The 15,226-nt window shown below is 25.5% G+C and overlaps 1 long non-coding RNA gene across 1 annotated transcript; it reads right to left on the minus strand.

Annotated features, from left to right (window-relative positions):
- Nucleotides 1-14,182: 14,182 nt before the first annotated feature.
- LOC135119740 (uncharacterized) lies at nt 14,183-14,891 on the minus strand. Its single transcript, XR_010278356.1, has 3 exons — nt 14,759-14,891; nt 14,414-14,492; nt 14,183-14,256 (listed from the first exon to the last, which is right to left on the minus strand). It is a non-coding gene; the product is annotated as an uncharacterized LOC135119740 (long non-coding RNA).
- Between the last annotated feature and the right edge of the window lie 335 nt (nt 14,892-15,226).

A 15,226-nucleotide genomic window follows, 5' to 3' on the forward strand; every position in this document is an offset into this window, starting at 1 on the left:
CTAAATACTAGGTCGCTGAAAAAAGAAAAAAATTTCAAAAAATCTTTATTTTATTATAGGCATGTTTTTATTAATTATTCAGTCTAAAAATTCATTCAAATTAAGTTTTGGAAAAGACACTGCAATCGGTTATCGACTTATGCTTCAACCCATTTTTGACAGATATTTTTTTGTTCTTTTTTTATATCAAGTGCTTTCATAAGACCGAATCTTTAGCATCGACTGTTTTTATATAACGAATAGTTCTCCTTATTCCTTCTAACGCTCCTTTTGCTGTCATCTGCTCAATAATATCTTTCTGATCCTCGACCCCATTCTTTATAACGTCCTCGACTTCAACAGGCTCGTCAACGCTTAAGTTCATGACCAACTCTCTAGTGGGAGCATCACTGAAAATTTCGTAAAATATCACTTCATCAATAAGATTGTAAGCTTTAATAAGATTTTCATTAGATGGAACCATTGAAGTCGAAATAGCTGCGACGAAGGTAACACGTTATTTGGCCACAGACCTACTGATATTGTAGCGAGATGAAGGCAACTATATATTGTAATCGGTGTTACACTTCGCCAGGCTTTTTTAGTAAAGAGTTTGCTCTACCAAGGCTGTCAGGCCAACTTTTCCCCGAAACTCTTATATTTAGATTAACCGAAGACTTTTTTTTGGTAGTGGCATTTAAAACTTCCAAACACACCCTGATCCCCGTTTTGTTAGTAAAAAAAGTTAAATACTGTTTTTAAATTCATCACTTTAGGGTGAGTCGGACAACTATCCACTAAAAGTAAATCTTACGATCAATTAATTTCCTGTGTCATCGCTTTAGTACCATCTTAAATAACTTTGAGGCCATCCTTTTTTATTGAAGGCGTAATTAACAGGGAGGCGTTTGACGTTTTTAACAGCGGAGTTTATCAAATTTGCTAGTTACAAGTAATTTTCACTTTTCTAACAGGGCATGTTAGTGCAGACGAACATAAATAAGCTCTCTTTCGATAGTTTTGCTCCCTCACCGTTTTCATGTTCAAATTTAAACTGATCAGGTATTATAATACAAATCCATTTCATTCCCGTTATATATAATTCTCCGGTGAATAACCCTCACTAATATTTGGCCACTCATTTTTTAACGATTTGTCAACTTCTTGCTAACTTTACTGGGTAAGATGTTGTGGTTTTTTTTATTCCACCAATCCAACCATTCTCTTAAACGAATTAAGACCTTCTCTCGAACAAACAACTCATAAGTTCGTTGGCTTTAGTCTGTAGCAAGGATCAGTCAGCGGATTACCACAGACCATTTTAATGTGAGTCACTAAAAAAACTTGGCCTAATTCATCCTGCTTCGATTTTTAACCCCTTTTCGCTTTCGGAGTGTTTTTTTCTTAATTATTTTTCATAGTTTTTTTGTTGCTTATAATGTAGAAATAGCTAAAATAAACTTTTTACACACGTCCACTTGGGTTTTCACACCTGAACCTAACTCGAATAAAATTTTGGTCTTTTCTTTTAAAGAATACCGGTTTTCGTTTAGATTTTTTCCTAATGTCTAAATATAATAATCCAATTTGTCGGAGAAATATCGCAAAATTTGAAAGAAAACAGCATGAAAAATCATGTTTTAAACTCTGCCATCGATACCCTTTGGTTCAGTATAACTGTGAACGGGACCGAAAGGTTTGGTTTCGGTTGAACCCCTTATAGGTTACTGGTTACTATGTTTACCACTTGAAGCGTAGGTTCAATTTGCAAAGTAGGTCTATGGAAATTGACCCTAGACGACAGACTCGGTTTTCCAAAACAATCTCTAGTAATTTTGGGTACCCTGTTCTAACGGATAAGGCAGCAACCCAACAGATATTAAAAAGTGGTAAATTTAGTTAGCAGTGAACGTAATACAAATTATTTTAAGCCCCAGAGTTTTACCCGTTAGAGGGTTAATTGAGGGTCCGTTTTAAACGAGGTCTACTGTATATAATTAAAAATAATAATTCCCTATAGCAAAGGGCATAAATTCTCATGGTTAATATAAAATAATTACTAAGGCGCAGCAGAGGGAGAATTTATAAGCCGCAGGTCATCAATTTATAAAAGCCAAAAAAGTTTGTTTACCCGTAGGAGTTGGATATTGACTGGTAAAAGGGTGTTAGCAAGATATTTTGGTGGTTCTTAGATTGTAATAAGCTTATTTTAAACAGGTTAATATTTTCAAAAAGTAAAAGTAAACTTAAGTAGCCGAATAATTTTTAAAACATTCGGTTGGTACGCACTTAACCTCAGCACTACAAAGTTTTAAGTTCAGTTGTGTAGGATATAGACTTCAATCTTATAATGCTTAGGTGTAAACTGTATAACCCAACTCAGTTAAGCGTATCTTTGGCTTAAAAGGTCAAGTCGAAAAAAGTGGAAAGATTTGAAATATTCACCAATAAAAGTGTTAAAATAGTAACGATCAATTAAAGAGTAATATAAAGAAATTCCAACGATGAAACGAGGTGTTAAGGTGTTGTAAGAGACCGAAAATATTTAAAAAAATGTGGAGCTCAACCGTAAATTAAGAAAACAAAAGTAGGAGCTTATACTTGGTAAGGAAAACGAGGTAAAAACTGAACTTAAAACTACAAGGCAAGCACTTGTAAGGTAAAAAAGCGTTAGTGGCCAACTAATAGCGCTTACGAACAATGCAAAATTTCTACTTCGAAAGCAGTAATTTATTTGTACTAGATTACAGTGCTAAATTTGTAGATAGGTAAAATTTATTGTATACCTAACTGTTAACTTTGTACAAATTGAAGGGGGTTAATAGCTAAATAAACCCAATGTAAAAAGGGTCTCATTGACAGTTAAGAATAAGTCTTTCTCAATTCTTAAAGAGACTCAGTTAAATTAAATGTAATTTGGTGATAAAAACTTTTAAAAAGTCATAAATATAAAAGGTTGAAAAGAAAGTTCTCTTTAAATGTAGCACTGAACAATAATCTTCCAATATTGTTACACCATTATCGGTTACATGCTTTCTTCTTAACTAAATACTAACTTAATTTTGCAAGGTATTAATATATCAGCATTAACTACATAACCCACTCCATAAGCATTCACTTCGGTTGATTGCCTGTTACGAAAAACCGATGCTTACAATTTTAACTATTATATGCCAGGAAAAAAAGACTTTCTGGTTACAAATGTAATTCATACAAAGTTATTTATTTTTTCCTTTTAAACACTTAAAAAATCTACTGGATCTACTTTTATAAAACTCAAGCGTAAAAATTATTCTTGTTGGTTTTATTAAAAGAAAATCTTAATTTTTTCATTATTTCATAGATGTATAACCAGGAATTAGGAAAAATACATAAACTGATAAGCGGAGAGCCTTCTTACGTAGAGGCTTCAACCTGGGAGTTCTAATATTTAGAGGTTTAAAAAAAAATTGACAGAACGTAACCTACTATACTTTTAACAAAATTTTTTAAGGTGAGGTTATTCTGTAAAAGACGAGGTGTTGTAAATCCAACAAAAGCTTTATATATATAAATTACTAAATTAGGGTTAAACTGGAAAAAAAAAAAAAAAAGAGCATAGAAAAGCTACGAACACCCGGTCATAGAAAGAAGAAACACAATAGACTTAGACTTATATAGCCTCTGACAAGAGTTCAGATAACTGCGAGTACCAAGTAATTTATAAATACAAGGAAATTGAAAAATAAGGAAAGAAAGAATACGGTTACGATTATATTAGTTCATCACGAACGGTGTGGATAATTAGCACCAAGTGAGACTAATACCCTCGTAAGTAGCAAATAAAAGAAGGGGATCAGTATAGAAATGTACATAACAATATAAAAGCAAGTAAAGTTTAAACTATAGCTAAATATTTAAGAAGGAAATATTTGACTAATTTCATGAAAGCATACAGTTATTAATTATTTATTAACTACAACATTATCACGCACCAATAACTAACGCGAATTGGCTTCAAATATACATTTAAGAGCTTCTATTATCAACTCTAACTAACTAGGATAGTCACACAGTGTCTTAGAAAAACTTTCGTAAATTTCTATTGTTTCGTTATAGGTGCATCCCCCTCTATTGAAGTAAAGTTTATCTTGGTAATGCACTCGGGAGCAACAAAGAAAAGTCTCATCGAGCTCCAGTTTTCTGTAAAATAACTTCTCTTCATTTTATTTATTACAGCCCTAAATACCGCCTACAAATCGGCGAAGTTGAAGGTTTCACCAAAAGCGTTTAGTGCAATGTCGGTAATTATATTGTCTTTCAAATCCCTAAAAAAAAGAAAGCTAGTATTACAAGATAATTTAATGTAAGAAAATATAACAATTTTTAGAATTAGGCTCCAAAAAAATGCAACTTACAAACTATTTAATTTTTCTAGACAACAAAATGATTTTGATTCAACTACTTCAATTTTATTATCATTAAGATATCTAATACCAAGTAAGTTTCTTAAAAAATACAACCTTAGAGTTGTTAATCTTATTTTAACTTACAATACTTTCAAATTAAAAAGACCCTGAAAGAAGTAACTACCCACCGAAGCTAAGTCGTTGTTACTTAAAATTCTGAGAAGAGTTACATAAAATTATTTAAAAAAGTATATAAAAACTTACTCAGAGGTAGTATTTTTAAATACCTTTTTCGTAAAAGTGGGGTATTAATTTGTTATTTAACTTACAAAGAAGTTAGCCCTTTTAATTCTAAGAATGCACCTGCTTCAATAGATCTAATTTTGTTATACGGAAGAAATCTATTTTATTTCGAAATATTAAAAAATCATCGCAAGATTATTAAGAATTGGTTCTTAAAAAGGATTATTTACTACAAAAATGAATTTAAAAAGTCAATGTGCACCCTCACAGCGTTAAAGCTTCAAAAATTGTGCGACTAACTATTACATCCCCGAGTTTTTCTTTAATTTATGCAAAACGTACAGCTCTTTTAGTTTAACAAGACCCTTAAACATTCCTCCTTCGATACTTCTAATCTCATTAATTGCCAAATTTCTTTAAAGGAACAAGTTAAATATAAAATTTAAGTAACTTTATTAATTTGGTAACTTTAAATTAATTGAAAAAAGTGATATTATCTCGTTAAGATGATTTTTGCTAAACCTGTTAAACTATTTTAGTGAGCTAAAAATATGATATCAAAAAAAATTAAAAACAGGGAGAGATAGTTTAAAAAAAAATTTTAGACATACAAAGTTTCTAAAGAGGTAAGCTCCATAAAAGAATTATTTTCTATCTTAGAAAGCTTGTTCCCAAGTTGTCTATAGGAGAAAAAAGAATACGTTTATGACAATAATTAGTCTTTTCGGCCTAAAAAGGAAACTAAACTTATAAAATTATACTAGTTACTTCAAATTCGCTCTTTTAGTTTTTAAACCTAACTGCTTCTTAGTATATGGAAAAGGGGCTCTATTGAAGAATAATTGACGTTTACAACCTTATTAATAGTTGCTTGTTAATTTGTTTAAATAAAAGTAGTTTTCTCGCCAGGTTTTACTAAATGTTAATTAACCACTAATAATATATATTTTCTTAAGCAGCACAACCGTGCAAATTCTTTTATAGCCAAAATTTACGTAAACTTGTAATACCCTTGAAGTTAACTTACAAATAAGTTAAAGAACTGAACCCTGTGAAAGTGTTTCTCTCAATAGATTGGATTTTATTTCTTCCTAACGACCTTTTCAAAAATAAGATTTTTATAAGTCTAAGCGCATTTAAAACTTACAAAGTAGTTATATTTGTTGGTATCTGAATATTTTCCGGGGAAAAAGCTGTCAGCGCACATCTTGTAAGATCCCTTGGGTAATTTAAGTCAGTAGAGTTGTTAAAAAATTAATATACGGTGAGAAATGCTTGTCATGCTAGATGTCTGCTCTCTTAAGCACTAATTAATTAATATGAAAACATGAAAAATAAAAGAGAGGTTAAATTTAAACTACCTTATAGAAGAGATTTTTTACAGAAGGTCAAATAGTTGTTAGTTAGAAGGTACTTAAAAGTTTTTAGGAATACCTAGCGGGTCTTTAAATATTCTACTACCCTTAAAAAATAATAGGGCTACGAGCGAATAAAATAAGGCTTCTTACACAAGAGCACCACTAAAGGGACCACGACATTTACCTTTAGAAAATACGTTTTTACTCAAAAATAAAGAAAAGTAAAATAGTACTAAAAAAGAATTCATTTTCTAATAAACTTTTTATAGAAATCGAGGGTCACCGGCCGTGTTGCCTCATATATATATCATCAGAAATTTTTTTCTGGCTTATAATCTTAATTAGAGAATTTAATATAACAACTAACCATTTATAACATATAATTATGATATACCAAACTAGTTAATTCGTTTAACAGAGAGTCCTGCTAAATTGTAACACATTACGTTCACCAATAATTGACTTGGATCGTACCAAAGAAATATTACGTCATTTTTTACAATTAAATGTTTTTATGCAAGTTACATATTAATTAAATATAATTAGTAGGCTTTGAGTAGGAGTGCCTGCGGGATGGCACTTATAGAAAGCACTTTGTAGTATGTGACGTTAAAGAAGTTAAAGATTTCAAAGGATTACATAAAAGTAAGAAACTAATATGATAAAATCTAGTTTGAAAAAAAATAACTAGAGGTTAACAATTTAAACAATTACATATATTGTCGAACTTGCGTACTTTATAACGGGATAGGCCCACTCAACTGGGGGGCGCCTTCTTTTGTCTTTGCATTTAATTTCGACATGTATGTAGACATGAGGACGACCTTAAAGATAAATACCATACTTACAAAGATTAAAGAGGGTATTTAATAGTAAATACCAAACGAGTTCACCAAAATATTTTAGAAGAAAATCACTGGCAAGGTAGCGCTTAACTGGCAAAACCAAAGTCAGAAGGGAAGCATAGCGCTTATTTTACTTGTATTTTATAAGACAGAAGGGCTAGAATAAGGCGTTAAGTTTTTAATATATAACGAGGTTGCAAATATTATTGACCTCCAAATGTAATTTATGTAGATTATTAATTATTATAAAGTTTAGTTAAGCTATACACCACGTAATAGTATAGACATGTTACCAGGAATGTGAAATATATTATTCACATGATACTGTCATGGAATGTTTGATTATAACTTTTATAATTCTATTAAAATTTTTTTAGAGCAATCAAACTTCATAAATGCACACGCTCTCTAACTAACAATAAAACAAAAAAACACTACACGAAGTATTTCTTAATTCAGGATATTACATTAAATAGTTAACAAAACCACAACTGTCACAAAGTGATAGACTAATAAACATAAGCCAAAAAACAACCTAAACAAAAATTACATTAATAAAAAATTTTCCCCGGAAAAAAACGGAACGGAAACATTTATTTATACAAAAACGAAACGATAAATCGATCCCAATTCTTTATGTTAACACAAATTTAACAAGGTAAAAATAATATAATTTGATAAGAAAAATTAAATTTTACAAACATGGAATTATTTAGACCTTTTGTAAAGGTACGAATACGATGAAAAAAAATTGTATAATAAAGTGTGGTTGTTTAAAAAATCTTTATTTTTATTGTACCCTCTTGACATTTGCTCTCTTCTATAAACTCTTCTCTACTCCCCTCTAAACAGCTAATAAGCACACTAAGTTCAATCTTTAAAATCGAAACAATAAATTACGCTTTCCCTATAGATAACCAGGCAAGGTTAAAGTCTATACGTACTTTACCAAACATAAGAAAATCTTGTTAAATAAGGATAAGGTAAATATATATACAGACTCCTAGATTGCGTAACTCTACCTTATTTAACTGCGCACTGTAAGTGGGCCATCAACGGGGAGAAAAGAGTATGTTTATGAAAAAGTCGATAGACCGGTTCAAGATTTATTAAAAAACGCAGCCTAAAAAATGAAAGCATATAAAATTTTTTTACAATTCTTAATGCTGTAATATATACTTTGGAAAGCCCCAAAGATTTAAAGTTATAAAATAAGCCTACCAATCGTCCTAAATAACAGCTATTCTGACTTAAACTCGTTAGTTTATACATTAAATTGGAGCACTGTATATCCATCATCAGTTTTTGTTATGTTTTTGAATTAGGAAGTGACGATAACGGCTATTTTTCAAAATTAAAAATAAGTTGACGACTTCGTTACTTCAAATATTTTGCAAAATTTTTACTAAATTTTTATTTAGGAGCAAATCTTTAAAAAAGAAAGAATACTACCATTGTATCCTCATGACGTCACATATTTTAGATGCCCAAGTTTTACTAAATATTTTGGTAAAGTACTAAAAATTTGACATTGCAATAAACCATCCATGGAGGCCACATTAAGCTTGGCCAATAACTTTGGACTGGTTATCGAATATTATTAGATATTTGCAACTCTAACTTGCGCAAGGAAATTAGATAGCCTTGAACTAAAGAACTTCGATGGCTTTTTTTTAAACAAAGGAATGCAAGTGAGCGATTGAAGGCAGATAGCATCACGCCGAACTTAATGTTTAGAAAAGGGGTTTACACTCCGTTTAAGTATGTAAAAATTCTTTCAAAAATGTTTGTAAAAGCAATACTAAAATAGAGAGACAGCATCTTTTTTAATTAAGTACAAATTTTAAATTCATATAGGTTAAAAAAAAAAACTTTAATGTTTCTAAGTTTATGTAAGCTGATACGACTTTGCTATTGCATTAGTACAACTCTATTGCGTTACTATGGCGACATACCGCTTAAAAAGTTTGGCTTTGTAAATTTTATACAATTTTTAAACTTTATATAATGAACAGTGACGGCGCATATGTTAAACAAATAACATGTAAACTTTTTGGTTGTTACGCAAGTATTAATTTTACTTTGCAGTGTACAATATGTGACCTCTGTTGCTACCTTACATAAAATGGTTAACAGAATTCTTTTTACCCCGATTTTCAAAGAGTGAATACATATCAGAGGATTTACTGATTTCTTGATTAGGCTAAAGTAATTTGTACGCGGAAACTTAGCATAAAACCGCTTTTAAGTTAAAATTTGATATATCTGAAATTATAACATAAAGATAATATTAATGGTGCAAGTATTTCGTTTACCCATTTATTAATATATCTTACTTTCTTAAACATCTAAATTTTCTAACATTATTTTTTTAACTTTGGTTTTTCATAACAGTTTCGACAAAAATAGGTAAAGAAGAGCTGAGCACGACTTTTAATTTTTTATGTTCTAATGGTCTTACTCACTTTTAAACTAATTTCTTACACTTTTGAACAAAAGATGAAGTCTTACTTCTTTTTTCGTTTAAAATAAACATTTTATAAGTTCACGTAGTATTAACTAATAAAATTTACTTATAATTTTGTGCTGTTTAAGGAAAAATTTTGTTAGCTATTCTTTACAATTTCAAGTAATATACTTTAAAGTTTTATATTTGTATATACGAGAAGGTACTTCTTTTTTTTTCCTAAATTTTTATCGCCGATAAATTAAAACAGCGTGGCTTATAATTATCACGATTAAACTGTGTATGATAGTATTAAAACAGATCATAAAATTAAATAATAGTAACTTCAAAGTTTTACTTATGAGCAAATCTCACCTAATACTATAATTTTTTAAATATAAATATACAAATTTAATACAGTAGTATATAATTGTAAACATGATTGCAATAATTTTAACCTCTCACTTTAAAAAAATAAAATTATTGTTTATTACCGAAAACTATTAAGACTGCTTTAAATTTGATAATTTTAAATGTCAACTATAAAGTAAACCCTTTCTTGTTTTATTTAGTTTTTAAATTTAATAAAAAAAAAAAAATTAAATTTAAATTATTATAAGAAATAATTATATTAAATTTTCTAAAATGTTTTATGATTACATTTAAATGCGATGAACACGGAAGTGACTAAATTAAGACAAACAAAATATATAACACAAAACACTTAACTTGTAAAGCATGTATTTTTTATAATTATAATTAATAAACTATAACTATTTTATCATTTTGAAGAGTTTTTAAATAGTTAAAAGTATTTATAAAAATAGCTAAATTTTGATGTTTAAAAATTTTAATTTCCCAAAATTCTTATTTCTTTTTAGTAAAACTTTGATGTTTAATTTTTTTAATTTATTTTTTTACAGTTTTTTTTATAAAAATTAAATTTAAAAATTAAATTTAATGAAAAGTTTGATCACAATTTATGGCAGTGAAATCGAAGAGGTTAAACTTACGATATTAAATCAATGTTTCTAAATTTTTTTTAACTTTTTTATTACAATAATAACTGTATTAATAAATTACATTAAAGAATTTAGTTCACCACTTAGTGCGAAGAAAAAAAAACTTTTAATTAAAAAATTTAATGTCTAAAGAGGTTTACCCTTTTTAATAAAACTTTAATTTTTTATTTAAGTTTATATTTTTCAAAGTTTTTTTTTATAAGAACAAAATTTAAACATTATATTTCGTAAAAAGTTTCAGCACATTTTAGGGCGATAATGGAAAAAACTAAACCTAAAAATTAAATCTAATGGTTTTAAAAATTTCGAGATTTTTATGATAAAAATTACTAAATTCATTATATCTATTTTGAATTTTTATATTAGTCATCAGGAAGAAAAAGGAAATGACAACTAAAATTTAGATAAAATTGAGATTTTTACTTTCCGGAGCTTTTTAATTCTTTTAGTAAAACTTTAATTAATTTTATATTTTTGAATTTTTTAACGTTTTTATTAAGAACTAAATTATATTTTTGGAAAAAGTTTGATGATGACAATCATTGCGAAGAAGATAGAAGTGACTATACTAAGAAAGGCAAATATACACCACGACTTGTAAATTTCATTATGCTTTTTTAGTTTTTCATTCACGCGTTCAAGTTTTTCTACATTTTGCGTGGATAATTTTAAAATGTTTTCCAAAAACTGTTAAAATTAAAAGAAAGTTATTACTCAAATTATAACTAAAAGTGAAAAATAAAAAGTCTCTTGGAATAAAATTCGATTTAAAAATGCTATTAATAATTTAATTTACAAAGCTAGCAAAAAAAAACTATAACTTTGGTATTTTTAAGCATAGAAATTGAGATTAGGAACATTTTATAAAAAAAAATTAAGAAATTAAATTTGAAAAAAAGTTAAATATCTAATTTGGATAATAAAAAAATAAAATTTATAGGAATAATATAGAAAAACCACGTGACAGTAGTAAAATAATTATAAAAATTATCGTATAAAGACGTCAATTGAAATTTACTAGACAAAATCTCTAAAAAGGGACAAAGTGCTGAAAGTATTAATAATGCGCTTTAAAATTTTATAAATAAATTCCTAGTAAAATAATACTTTTGCTGGAAAATTTTATGAAAACTTTTACAGATTAAGAAATTCTAATTCATTAAATTTATTATACGATACTTAAAAAAATCTATTTTTAAATTTATAAAATTTAATTTAAATTTTTTTATAATAGACTTTATTATTTGAGGAAAACTGAAGCCAAAAGAAAAAAAATTGATGAGGCGCACTTTTAAAAAAAGTTTTATTGAAGTACTTTTTTTTATTATTTTAGTTAAGCGCTAAACAAAATTGCGTTATAATTATAATTGGATAAGTAAGTGAATTTAAATAATCAATTAATGTTTTAATTTATTTTCTGTTCTTCAAATTAAATAACTAAAAAATTAAAAATGAAGTTTTGTAATGATTTATGAACTGGATGAAGCGCTCAACAGAGCTGAGTGAAATTTTAGAAGAAAAGTTCTTTTAATAGACTTTTTAAAATTACTATTACTTCAGTTATAAGCTAACAAATTTGCGTAGAAATTTTAAATTGATCGGTAGGTGGCAATTCTTTTTTTGAAAAAGATTCAAAATTAAATTTTCTGTTTTTCCAATAATTCAACGAGGACTAAAGAAATTCAGTTATAAAACTGATTGCGCGCTTAACAAATTGGCATCTAATTTCAAGCGGGAGGGAAGTTTTTTTAAATAAAAGTTTTAACTTATTAATTTAACCGAACGCTTAACAAAAAAATTGCAATAGATTTTAGAGATGCTCTCAAGAGGATTATTAATAAAATTTCATCTTTTAAAAAGGATTTTATCTAATTATAATTATTAGTTCGTTCAACGAAAATGACTTATAAAATTTAATAAAATTAATATATAAAACTTTTTATAATCAGTTTTCTATTTTAGTAATTCCAAAAGTAAACTGTAAAATAAGAATATAGAATTTTTTAATAAGTAAAACTTTTTAAAATCTTTTTATTAATAATAAGAAAAAATACTTTAGAATATATTTTTTTATTATTAATAATTTTCTTAAAACAAAATTATATATATAATAAAAAATACTCCTAACAAGTAAATATTAAAAAATATAATTATTATAGTAGTTATGATTATTTTTTTTAATATATTTTTTAATTTTTATTACAATATATATATATTATTACTATTTATAAAAAAAAAATATTCATTACAAGTAAATATTCAAAATATTTAATAAAAAATAATAAGGCAAAACCTGCGTATCACTTTTTAATATGCTTTGAGTATTCTCTGCTTGTTGCTTGAACTTTTAGTTAAAAATTATATTTTATTATAAAGGTAATAGAAAAATAAAAATAGTATAATTTTTATCTTTATTATAAAGAAAAAGAAGAATAAATTTTCATTATATTAATAAAAAAGATATATCAAAAAGAAAATGTTTATATAAAAATTATTATATACAATAAAAATTAAAAAGCTTTTATACATATGAAAATATTTTATTGTATGTAATAAAATAAATAACAGTTAATAAATATTTTGTAATAATATAAACTATTAATATTTATATATAATAATAAAAAAGTTTAATAATAATAAAAAAATATACTTAGTAAAAACGTAACAGAATATTTTTTATATTTTATTTTTTTAATATTTTTATTATTACTAACAACTTTTATATATAATTTTTTATATAAAATTTTTTTTTTAAAAAAAGTTTATAATAAATAATATAAAATTCGTATTATTTTTAATAACATTAAAGTAAAACTTTATATATTAAATATATAAGAAAAATTAAAAAAATATATTTATTAATATTTTATTAGTAAACATAAAAGATAATAAAAATTATGTTATTCTTATAATTATAATAAAAATAAATATATAAAAAGTATTATATTAAACAAGTTTGAAAAAGATGTAAAGAAATTTAATAAAAATATAAATTTTTATATATATAAAAAAGCATATAGAAAAGTAAAAAAAAAATATTATAAACATTATATAAATATAATAGAAGTTTTACTAATCCAGTCATTTCCAGCATTTCACGAGCAATCATTTCTTGTTCACTTCTTTCTCTTTCCATTTGTTTTTCAAAAGTTTCTTTGTGAGTATTATCAAAACTCTCCGTTTCATTTGGCTATTAATAGTAAAGTTTTTATAATTTTTACTCTTTTTTTAAAAAAAAAAAATTATAATTTTTTTAATTTAAAAAATATATAAAAATATGAAAACCAGAAATAATTTATAAAATATTGTTTAACTTTCAAGGTCGATAAAAACAATTTTTTAATAAATAGTGAAATATAAAAAATATTTATAAAATTTTTGAATTTGGTTTAATAAAGTTTTTAAAAATATAAAAATAAGTAAAAAATTTAATTGTTAAAAGTAAAAAAACATTTATAAAAAGATTGCATTATTAAATTTTATTATTATAAATATAATTTTTAAAAAATTATCAAAATAAAACTTTTGTATTCTAAATAATATAATTGTTTAATTCTAATAAATTATTTTTAAAAAATAAATTATATTAAAAAACTAACTAAATTTTAATTTTTAATTAAAACAGAAATCACTTATATAAATGTTTATAAAAATATCCTTAAAATACTATAAATAGTACTAAAAATAATAAATAATAATAAAAAATATTAAAAAAAAATATTATCTGTAAAATTAATACTTATTTTTAATAAAAATATGAAAAAAGTTTTATTATTAATAAAAATAAAAGAAAACTTTTAAATAAAAATAAAAATATTTGAAGTATTTAAGAATAAAATAAACAAAAAATTTAAATTAATAAATTGTTTGATTAAAAATAATTCCAAAAAATTACTTTTTTGAGAAGAAGTTTCTTTGATTCTATAAAAAGATCATTTTTACTACGCTGACGTACTTGCACTTCCTCCGGCGTTTCTATTTAAAAAAATATAATGCCAAAATTAAAAATTGTTTTATTTTGCATAATTATTTTTTTTTCTATACAAACTAATATTATAATTCACTTAAAAGTAAAAATTATAATGAAAGTTATTTTCTATTATTTAAAGTAATAGTTTTACTATGTATATACCAGAAGGATTAGCAGTGCGAACAATTAAAAGATCAAAAGCATTTTTTTTATTATACAAAAGATCTTTCGATAGAAGATCCTGCTATAAAGTTCACATTAAGAAAAGTCTACAAAATATTATTTAATTTATTTTTGGCAAGTTAAAAAGGTTTTAAAAAAATAATTAAAATTCTATATTTGAAATGAGTACAAAATTAACTTAGTAAAATATAACTACTTAAGCTTCAATTGGTTTATTCTTTTTAAAAAAAAAATTTATCATCTAATTTTTATAAGGTTGATATCATAAAATTATATAAATTTTAAACTAGTTCAAAAGGTTAACTATAATACTAAGCTAACAACCTTAGCTTTATTAGTTTCTAAAATCTTTTCGAAATGCAAAGCTTTACGATGAAACTCCGCAAAGTCAACGGCTGAAGGGCTTAGAATTGTGATGCAAAAGTTAATTAAAAGTAAAATGAAATGGAAAGACTTACGCGCGGTTTCTTAGGGAATCTAACAGTAAGTAGTAAGATTCCAAATACTAAGAGTAGTTACATAATTAATTCCCCACAATAACGATAACTAACAAGAAAGTCATTATATTGAGTTTTCTTTAAAGTAAAAAAAGACAGGTTTCTATGTATACTTTTTCGAGTTTTAAATTTGTAGAATAAACAGGTTTTTCAGTAGAGGCTAGCTTCGATAAACTATTTGCTAGACGAGTTAAGTTTATAACGTCTCTATTCATACTTATAATTCTTTTTTATTAAAATAAGTTAATTCTCCTTTTAGTTTTAAAAGTTAACTAATCTAATTAAAAAACTTTTC

Source organism: Zophobas morio, unplaced genomic scaffold, assembly GCF_036711695.1.
Source record: "Zophobas morio isolate AGI-343-1 ecotype UQ-CSIRO unplaced genomic scaffold, CSIRO_AGI_Zmor_V1 ptg000304l, whole genome shotgun sequence".
Lineage (NCBI taxonomy): Eukaryota > Metazoa > Arthropoda > Insecta > Coleoptera > Tenebrionidae > Zophobas > Zophobas morio.